The sequence below is a fragment of the Hylobates moloch genome, unplaced genomic scaffold (genome assembly GCF_009828535.3).
Source record: "Hylobates moloch isolate HMO894 unplaced genomic scaffold, HMol_V3 SCAFFOLD_2, whole genome shotgun sequence".
NCBI classification, from domain to species: Eukaryota; Metazoa; Chordata; class Mammalia; order Primates; family Hylobatidae; genus Hylobates; species Hylobates moloch.
This window is the reverse complement of record NW_026652277.1, coordinates 83392419-83401939: the sequence shown is the minus strand read 5'-3', so window position 1 is coordinate 83401939 and position 9521 is coordinate 83392419. Positions and strand designations below refer to the sequence as shown.

Here is a 9521-nt window from a genome sequence, read left to right as displayed (position 1 = left end):
GGATAATCCCCCACAACAGACTTATCTGGTCTAAAATGTCGATAGTGCTGAGACTAAGAAACTGGGTATAGTACAAGGCTAATGTTTGGTCTATTGAAAGTAACTGAAATATAGTTGTGCACCACATAATGACGTTTTGGTAAACAATGGACCACATAGATAACAGTGGTCCCATAAGATTATAATGGAGCTGAAACAATTCCTCTCCCCTAGTGATGAAGCCATCATGAAGTAATAACACAATGCATTACTTTTTCTATGTTTAGATACACAAATACTTACCATTGTTATAGTTGCCTGCAGTATTCACTACAGTAACATGCTGTACAGGTGTGTAGCCTAGAAACAATAGGATCTACCATGTAGCCTATGTGTGTTGTAGGGTAGGGGTTCCCAACCTCCACGCCCCCATTATGTCAAGACTGGTAGTGGTCTGTGGCCTGTTAGGAACCAGGCCACAAAGCAGGAAACAGGAGATCAGTGGGCCAGCAAGCAAGCATTACTGCCTGAGCTCTGCCTCCTGTCAGATCAGCAGAAGCATTAGATTCTCATAGGAGCGTGAACCCTACTGTGAACAGAGCATGCGAGGGATCTAGGTTGTTACTCCTTATGAGAATCAGGGAGGTGGAACAGCTTCATCTCCAAACTATCCCCATTCCTCCCCTTCCAGGTTTGTGGAGAAATTATCTTCCACGAAACCAGTCCCTGGTGCCCAAAATTTTGGGGACCACAGACAGGTTTGTGTAAGTACACTCCATGATCCCACAACAAAGAATTCTCCTAAAGATAAATTTCTCAGAATGTATCCTTGTGGTTAAACAACTCATAACTATATATACAAGCTAAGTTCATTGAAAGTATTAGCCACAGAGATATATTAGCTTCCATGAATAGTCTAAAGTTAATCAAAGTTGAAATTACATAGACAATTAAGATGTAGAATAATCTTGCAGAGATTGTGGAGTCTTCTTATTACATAAAAATTTACTGTATTCTTTTGCTTAAATAAGTGAGTCTAATTCTCCATAAAATATAGTTTAATAATGCAGAAGCTTTTGTAGTGGTTGTATAAACTGTGGTTGCTTTGGTTTGGATTCACATGTGGTTAAGCTACATGTTTCTATGGTTTCACTGGATTTCAGGTTTTACTTTACGAAGTAATATTGGTAAATGGAGGGATAGATATAAGGTGATTAGCCTGCTAATCCGATGTAATGTTAGAACTTTTTTCTCCCCTTTTAAAGTTTTGTATAGATTGGACTCTTATACTTTAAATCAAACTACTTATAATACAAATGATTAACAGAAAAACTCTGCAAGGTGAGGTCAGTATGTGCTTCAGGGCCAGGGCAAAAGACTTTTACTCTGCCATTTATTTCCACTGTTTTGTTTGGCCTTGTCCAAAGAACCAGATGGAGAAGCAGGACACATATGGTGTCTGAACTGGCTGGGGCTCCCAGCAGGCCTGAGCTGTAGACGCTGTGGCCTGCTGCTCTGCTTTTATGTTTGAGTTCAAAATTCTCCTACTCTTTTGTGCAGGGGCAGAGGCCCGGCCCATTGAAGCTCAGCAGGAAACAGCCACTCTGAAATCCAGAATGCTCATCTAGAAGGAAAAGACCTTCAGCAACAAAAGCCCTCTCATCTATAATCTGCTTCTTTTTTCCTTTGTGCCAATGATTTCCTCTCTCAGGATCAAAGAGCTCTGTAGGGACACAACTCCTGACTCAACCCTTCGAGCAGTTTCTGTTTTGAATCCAGGTTTGGGTCTGTGGGTTGAATTTCCTTCTGGCTAGCCTTGTGACCAGTCCTGGAGACAGAGAAACTGCTACAAGGATTTGTAAAGACCAGAAAACAAAGGTCATCTTTCATGTTGACAATAGTAGCTCTGAACCAGATGGGAGGTTGGGCCTAGGACCATTGCCTTGTGATTAGTGTTGAAAAAATCCTGATCCTCTCTAGGGCTGAGCCACCTCAATGAGATGGTGTGGGTCAGGTCACTAATATAATTTGTTCCCTTTTGCTTGTCTTGCTTTTGAGGGTCATGGTAACTTTCACATCTTACACAGTGGTCCTGCATTTAGGAGGCTGTAGTGATTTTATAAGCTTATAATTGGCTATAAGCACAGACTTTGGAATCAGAAAGATTAGAGTTGACTCATGGTATCTATCATATGTTAGCAGAGGAAGCTTGAAAGTTATATAATCCCACTGAGCCTCAATTTTCTCATCTGACAAATGGATATAATAGTACCTATATAACTAGGTCAATTGAGATGTTATATTTTGTTGTGGTAAGACTATACACTACAGAGTCAGACTGCTTGGGATTGAATGCTGGCTGACCTTGGACATATGCTTCAGCCTTCTGTGCTCTGTGGACACAATAATAGGATAAAGTTAGAAGGCTGCTATTAGGATTAAGAGACTACATATGTAGAACACTTAGAACAATGTCAGGCACCTAGTAGTGCTTAAGAAATGCTAGCTAATTATTATTGTGTAGGTGAAAATACTTTTCTCAGTAGCAGAGAAACCGTTTTGTGAGTATGTATTTATTACATATATGCATAACATTTATAGATGTATTACATAGAAACTCTTTTTAATGCCCTAAATGATTGCATTATCTGGATAATTTCTCAGTCTTCTACTATAATGGGAAGTTATTTCAGATATATATGGCCACTTGCAAAGCCCGATCAGAGTGTCTGGTATTGTTCTTTTTTTCATTGTTATTAAAAACATTTACTTTGCATTTTATACAGAGCAACCTGAAGTCTGCATCATGACCTGACAGTTATCAGGGGCTTACACTGCATTCATCTCAACAGTGTAGTTCTGGGGATGGTAGATCCACAGAAACACAGGCAGGAATTTGGAGGGAAGAAAGGGGCACAGAAGGAATGTATCTTAATCCTTTCTTAAAGAAAAGGCAGTAGAGCATTCTGAGTTTCTGAAACCTGTGCAAATGGGGCTTCTAAGACAAACGCTGTACTATGAGCGCTTGAGGCAGGACAGGAAAAGGATGTTGATAAATAAGGGAGCATTTTCTTGAGGCAGAGGATGAAGAGGAAGGATTACTATTTTTAATCCTCTCAACTCCAGGACCCAATAATCAGAGGGGACCATGTCCAATCTTGAATCATTTTCTTGTTCCAAAAGAGGTGCTAATATTCCTGGGACCAGACCCTGAAGCTACCATGCTGTCATTCCTGAGTCCCTGTTTATGCCCCACAGCACCTTAGAAAGGCAGGGGAAGGTCAGAGGGTAGTGGCGTGTGTTCTGTGGAAGTAAAATATTTAGTTCACATTAAGCACTGATAAAAACCCAATGACTGGGACCACAGATCAGACAGATCTGTTGAAAGAGGTCTCTGGTGAGGACCAAGATGGGGAGGTCCCAAACATCCTCACCTTGAGGTGCAACAGGTGTAGAAATTCTCAATGGGGGTGAGTATTAAAGTAATGGGAAACAGAAAACTCTGAGACCTTAATTTTAATAGGATAGTTTTGAAAAGAGAAATCAAATCAAACACTGGGTGCCAGTTACAACAAATGTCATTCCTTTATGCTCAGCTGGTAACATAAAAAATTGCCAAAGCATGTCCAGCTGACCAATAGGTCTTGCTAGGAGGTGTTAGTGTGCAGAGGAGAGGGCTGACGGACTCGGTGCAGCTGATTATCCAACATCATTCCTATGGAAACAGAAAGGGAAGATTCCTGGCTTGCTGGCTTATTGTGCACTTGGCAGAGTAGAAGCAAAATCTCAGAAGTGACTGTACATTCTCTGCAACCAGCTTTGACCCAGGGAAAGAGGAGCCAGATTCTCACTCTGAGATGGTGCGGGGGCCAAACTTAACCCATTACACGTGCATTAGTAGTGGTCATTCTGCAGTTGATGGGCAACTCATACCAGGCAAGTGAAGGGAGTTGGCTAGGTTTTTCATCTTTTAAACTTTTAATTTACATTTTAAACTCAAATCTATTATCAGTGCCTCAGATACAATTGAATCTTAAGTCTTTAAAGACCCCTTAAAACCAAAGTAGACTTTTTTTTTTTTTATGTGTCCTCACTTTCTGGTAGTCACTTTCCCCCTAGTCTCCAGTTTTATCCCAACTTAGAGTCTACAAACTTATCAGACCATCTATGGTCTTGGACTTGGGCCTTTCTAGAGGGAATCCTAGTGCATGACTTCAGATGAGCTGTGCCAGTACACCCAGTGCCTGAGACACTCTGAACAGAACAGTGTAGTAATTCATTTCCATCATGCCATAGTACTGGAGCAGTACCCCAGTGTGTGTCTACATTGGGCCAAGGATTCTTGGCCCTGCCATTCTCTAAGAGGATATCGAGCACAATCTTGTGTAGTTAAGCAACCAGGTTAACATGGGGTCATTATGTGGTGTTTCAGAGCAAACTCTCATAGCAGGTACCTCGTGGATCAATCTTCTTTAGCACTACATGGCCATAGTCTGGAATAACTTCATCTTGGGTTGAGTGTGTTCCAGGTGTAGTCTCATAACTTCTCATCTGCCACATCTTTGCCAACTTCCTTCTGTAGTTAAGTTGCCAGACAAGCACTTCCTGATTTGCTAGTACATGTAGAGGGCCTGTCAATCCATTCATGACTGTTGCAAAGGACAGATAAGGGCTTGAAGGGGCACTGCCTAACAAGTTGCTGATATGGGCGCTTACATTGCTGCCCTCATGGTCACTGTGGCTGGTGTGGTACAGGTGCATGAGCTCAGTGAACTGAGCATCAGTATAGCCTAACATGTTGGTGAAATTGTGGGGCCAGTGCAGCTTGGAGTCAATGCCCCCAATATTTTTGCCCTTTTAGTAGACATTTTGGTGGATCTTTGCTGCAACACAGGTAGCTTTGTGATCAGATCCACACAGTCTTCATAGATCAGCTCCCAGTACTTGATAGCCTCGCATGTGCTCAGGCAGTATTACTTTCACTGTTGAGGGCTGTGAAGGCTGCACTGAGCTGAAACATGGGATGTATATTGGTGGGAAAGTTGTCCAGCATGGTGACCACATGGGAGGGTAGAGCTGTCCTCTTTGCCCACTTTTTTGAAAGCCAAGATACCTGTTTCCTCTGTTGGGATCTGTTCAGCCACCAGCAACTGAAATAAACCCTCCAGCAGGGGTTCTTTCTTACCCTTAGCCTTGGGTGGCAGTTTTTGGCACTCAGGGACACTAAAGCATCAGAAATGGATGCTTTCGTTAGGATCAAGAACTGATGTTTCATATACCAATCCCTTCATGCCTCTCAGGCCACCACACATCATGCCCACAGTGTTTTGGCCCACCACCCTCTTGCCACGTTGCCGTCTGAAGATCTTAATTCTGGCCTGCTCCTTGGGTATCAGGTAAGCTGATATGTCTTCCAAATTCCTGGAGAAGGTACTGGCATGCCAGGCAGCAAGAACAAGACAAGATACGTAATTCGTTCCCAAGAACTGGGTGACAGTAGTGAGTAAAGCCATGGTGGGCCAACTCTGGGCTCTGATAGGCCGAGAAGGAAGGAGAGAGCTGCGCAGGAACAGGAGCCTATGTTGCTGCACCAGGGGCCATGCCAGTGGGTAGACAAGGTTCTTGTTCTTTAAAATGAGGCTCATGCCTGTAATCCCAGCACTTTGGGAGACCAAGGGGGGTGGATCACCTGAGGTCAGGAGTTCGAGACCAGTCGGGCCAACACAGTGAAACCCTATCTCTACTAAACATACACAAAATTAGCCGGGCATGGTGGCAGGCACCTGTAATCCCAGCTACTCAGGAGGCTGAGGCAGGAGAATTGCTTGAACCCGGGAGGCAGAGGTTGCAGTGAGCCTCTCGTGCCACTGCATTCCAGCGTAGGTGACAGAGGGAGACTCCGTCTCAAAAAATAAATAAATAAATAAATAAATAAATAAATAAATAAATTAATTAATTAATGTGACTAAAGTTTGAGAAAAGTACAAATACACCAGGCACCTTATGATAGAAGTAGATGGAAATTAAGTCTGATGAATGCAGCAATTGAAGAAAGGCCATCACAACTCAGGACTATTAGAAACCCTTGGCTGTAGGTGTGCCTGGAAATTGAAGGTCTGTTTGCCACACGACTGCGAATCATCTGCTATACAATTGGCAACTTACACTGACATTTTCTTCTCTGTTGCCATTGTGTTTGTCTATCCCAGGAGGAACCCCCATGTATCATCCCTCCCAACTCTTTTTCTCCCCTTGACCCAGCTGTTCATTTCCAATTCTTTTCTGGATTACTCTGGCAGAGACATTAAGCACATTTACATAATGCATATTTCAAAAAGCACCAAAAGGAAGATCTATTTAATCTTACAGTAGACCCAATTCTACCATTTGGTTGTTCAGTCCACAGCAGGACATTTTCTGGTTAATATTCTGACAGATTAAACAAAAGGAATGGATTGCTGGCTTGTATTTTTACACGTATCTTGTGAAATCTATTTGTTTTAAAAAATAAAAAAACAGAAATGCAAAAATGATTATGAAAACAAATACACTTCATATCTGTATGCTAGCAAAGTTTCATTTCAGATAAAAAAGCTACATGTTGAATTGATTAAAAATGATTTACTGAGAAAATATACATATGATGGCTTAATATTCCTTCCTGAGTTTAGATGAGTTTAGGTTATAAACAAATGCTAAAATGAACTGCAAATATTTTAAAGATTATTTGTATAAAAATACATTTAAGGAGTGTGAAACTCAAAAAGATTTCATTTGAAGTTTAGCTGACAGGTGTTGCTTTATGTTTCAGTAAGCTAAAGTAAAAAGTGGTTGGTATCACAGATATTTTATGGTTCATTTATCAAAATAAATTCGTAAAAAGTTTTACCTTATTCTCATAGAATTGAAATGCTTTAGTTTTTTGTAGGAGTATGGAAATTCTTTCAAATCTAATTGTGGCATCAAAATAAAATTAAAGTAATGACGAAGATCTGCAGAACTTCAAGACTTCCTTCAAAACAAAAAGCATATTTAAAATCGTTCTGAGTTTTTCAGTTCGTTTGGCCTGGGCAGCTTCCTGCATGTCTTGTCATAACTCCCATGTTAAATTTAGTCATATATTCAGAAAATGGAGAGAAGTACTCACCACTGGCAGGTGAAAACAGGAAATAAAAATATTGACTTGGGATGTTCCCAGGGCCATTAATGAAAGGATTGTAGTTCCTAAGGCCACCATGAATAGGAAAGTGGGCATAATTACCTCATTGGGCACCCGCTTTATTCCAATTCATGGTGCCTATAATTTCTGGTTATGTGAGGAACATGGCAAAATAGATTGTATTGTAGTGAATTTTTTTAAGTGCCTCTTAAAGATCTTCTATTTTTAAAGTCACAAAGAATCTTCACTTTTCCATTTCCTCTCTTTTGGAAACACCTGGGATATTTTGGAAATGCCTAGTCTTGCATTTTGATGCTTTAGTTCTAAACAAAATGAGCACACACCTGATCACCGATGGTACTGTTTATCTGGAAGACCAGGCTGTTTCGGATCTCATAGGACCCTGAACTAGAATTGCTATAAAAATGGATATATATATATATATATATAAAATATATATATTGTTGTTGTTGTTCAGGTTCTGATTAGAACACTAAGATAAATTATTTGGAAAAAATTTCTTCAAGAGAAAGGTATTCATCTAGGAATCATCTATCAGAGAGTTACCTGTTATCTTGGAAAGTTAAATTGGTGAAATTTACTGAGAGGTGATGAGTTTTGCTTTTAGAAAAATATAAAGGCAATTTGCCATTTAACTTAGCAGTTTTCAAGGCTTATGGCAGTCTGCATCAGACATTTACACTGAATGTACTTTGATTATGGTATAAATCACTCAAACTGTGTCCATTTTGTTTGAAAGTATTGTTTATTGAATACATTGCCTACAGATGATATCAGGGAAATAACTTATGATTATTATAAACCATAACTGATGGATTAGATGGTAAGGCTTAGTTCCAGAGGAGGGGGTTCCAAGATGGAGTTTCAGTTAACGCAAGAGGGTAAGACTTGGAAGTTCTTGTGGGCGAGGCATCTTAGGGGGACAATAAAATCCACTCCTGCTCTGGCTCCACTCCTACCAGATAAAGAGATGTTTGGAATATGAGATCCTGGGGGACTTGTCTCTTTCTTAGGGCCTGAAAAAATGAGTCTGAATACTGCCTGACTACATTGTAAGGCACCAATATATTTGGCTCTCAAAAGGGAGAATAGTTTATTTAGAAGCCAGTTGTCCCTGAAGAGTTCTCCCCATTGTGATAAGGGGATGCTAGAAAGTGGGTTGGGCTAGTGGCTGCAGAACAGGTGGACATGGTGTCTGCCTGTGTTACCCCTAGTGGAGAGATGGTCCTGCCTGAGGTCAACCACCAACTTAACACCAGACACCTCCACCCACTTCTCATGACTAGACACCCCAGGGGAGGGAAAAGGGCAATTCAGAACTGAGTTTATGCCTTACTTGACTGAAAAACTCTGAAGTGGCTGAGAAAAAAAAAAAATAAATAAGTGGAATTGACTTAAGTTTCCGCCATCCAGCAACTAAGCTCAATTATAAAGACAAATATTATTTTACGTATCTGATTTTTCTCAGCTAAAAATATTGTGCTGACAAAGATTGCTGTAATTTCAGTAAATGTGCTCTATTTCCTACGTGGATGTATACAATGATTTTGGAGCATTTATTTGATACTAGGATCAGCTTCATAGATAGGATTGTAAACTATTTTATAAAGTCCTTTTAATGGATTAATAACGAGAAATTAATTACCATACGTTGATATGCTCAGAAATGTTTACGTAACCTATTAGTTGATTGGAAATTTTAAAATAATTAATGTTTCAAGTAAGAAATCACCAATAGCAGAAGTTCAACATATCAATTACAGAAACCTTCAGGATTTTGCCTGCCAATTTCTAGAAATGCTCACTTAAGGGAGCAGATTCTATTCTGTGAATGCATTTAGAGTGTTTGAGCTGATTTCATGACATCCTAAATTTTTTCGTAATTGTAAGACCATTGAGAGAACCATTGAATTACATTTTTGAATTAAATACTTTTTTTTTTTTTTGCTTTTCTTACATTTTAAAGCAGTTGAACTTAATCTTTTATTGCTCTAAAAATATGGCTCAGGTAATTTGTAAGGATTTCCCTTAAGGATGTATTTTTTTACATACTTGGTAATCAACCATTTCTCCAAAGGTTTTGGAGACATCAACGTTCTGAGTATGGCTAAGACTTGGGTGGTTTTACCCAATCACAGAACTCCCTATGTTCACTATAATGCATATCATAGATCTAGGTTTATGTCTAGACAAGTTCTACACTCTGAGACCTCAGTGCTTTAGAAGATTGTTTTGGATTTATGTAGCCTAAAGTAACTAATGATTGTGCTGCATAATTTCTGTTAGGAATCTGTTACATGTCCAGTCATTATCTTTCTTACCTTTATCTTTTTTTTATCTGAGTTGATTTTCAGATACATTC

General features: G+C 39.8%; 1 pseudogene; it reads right to left on the bottom strand.

Annotated features, from left to right (window-relative positions):
• Nucleotides 1-4107: 4107 nt before the first annotated feature.
• On the bottom strand, nt 4108-5492 carry LOC116475389 (citrate synthase, mitochondrial-like; annotated as a pseudogene).
• Between the last annotated feature and the right edge of the window lie 4029 nt (nt 5493-9521).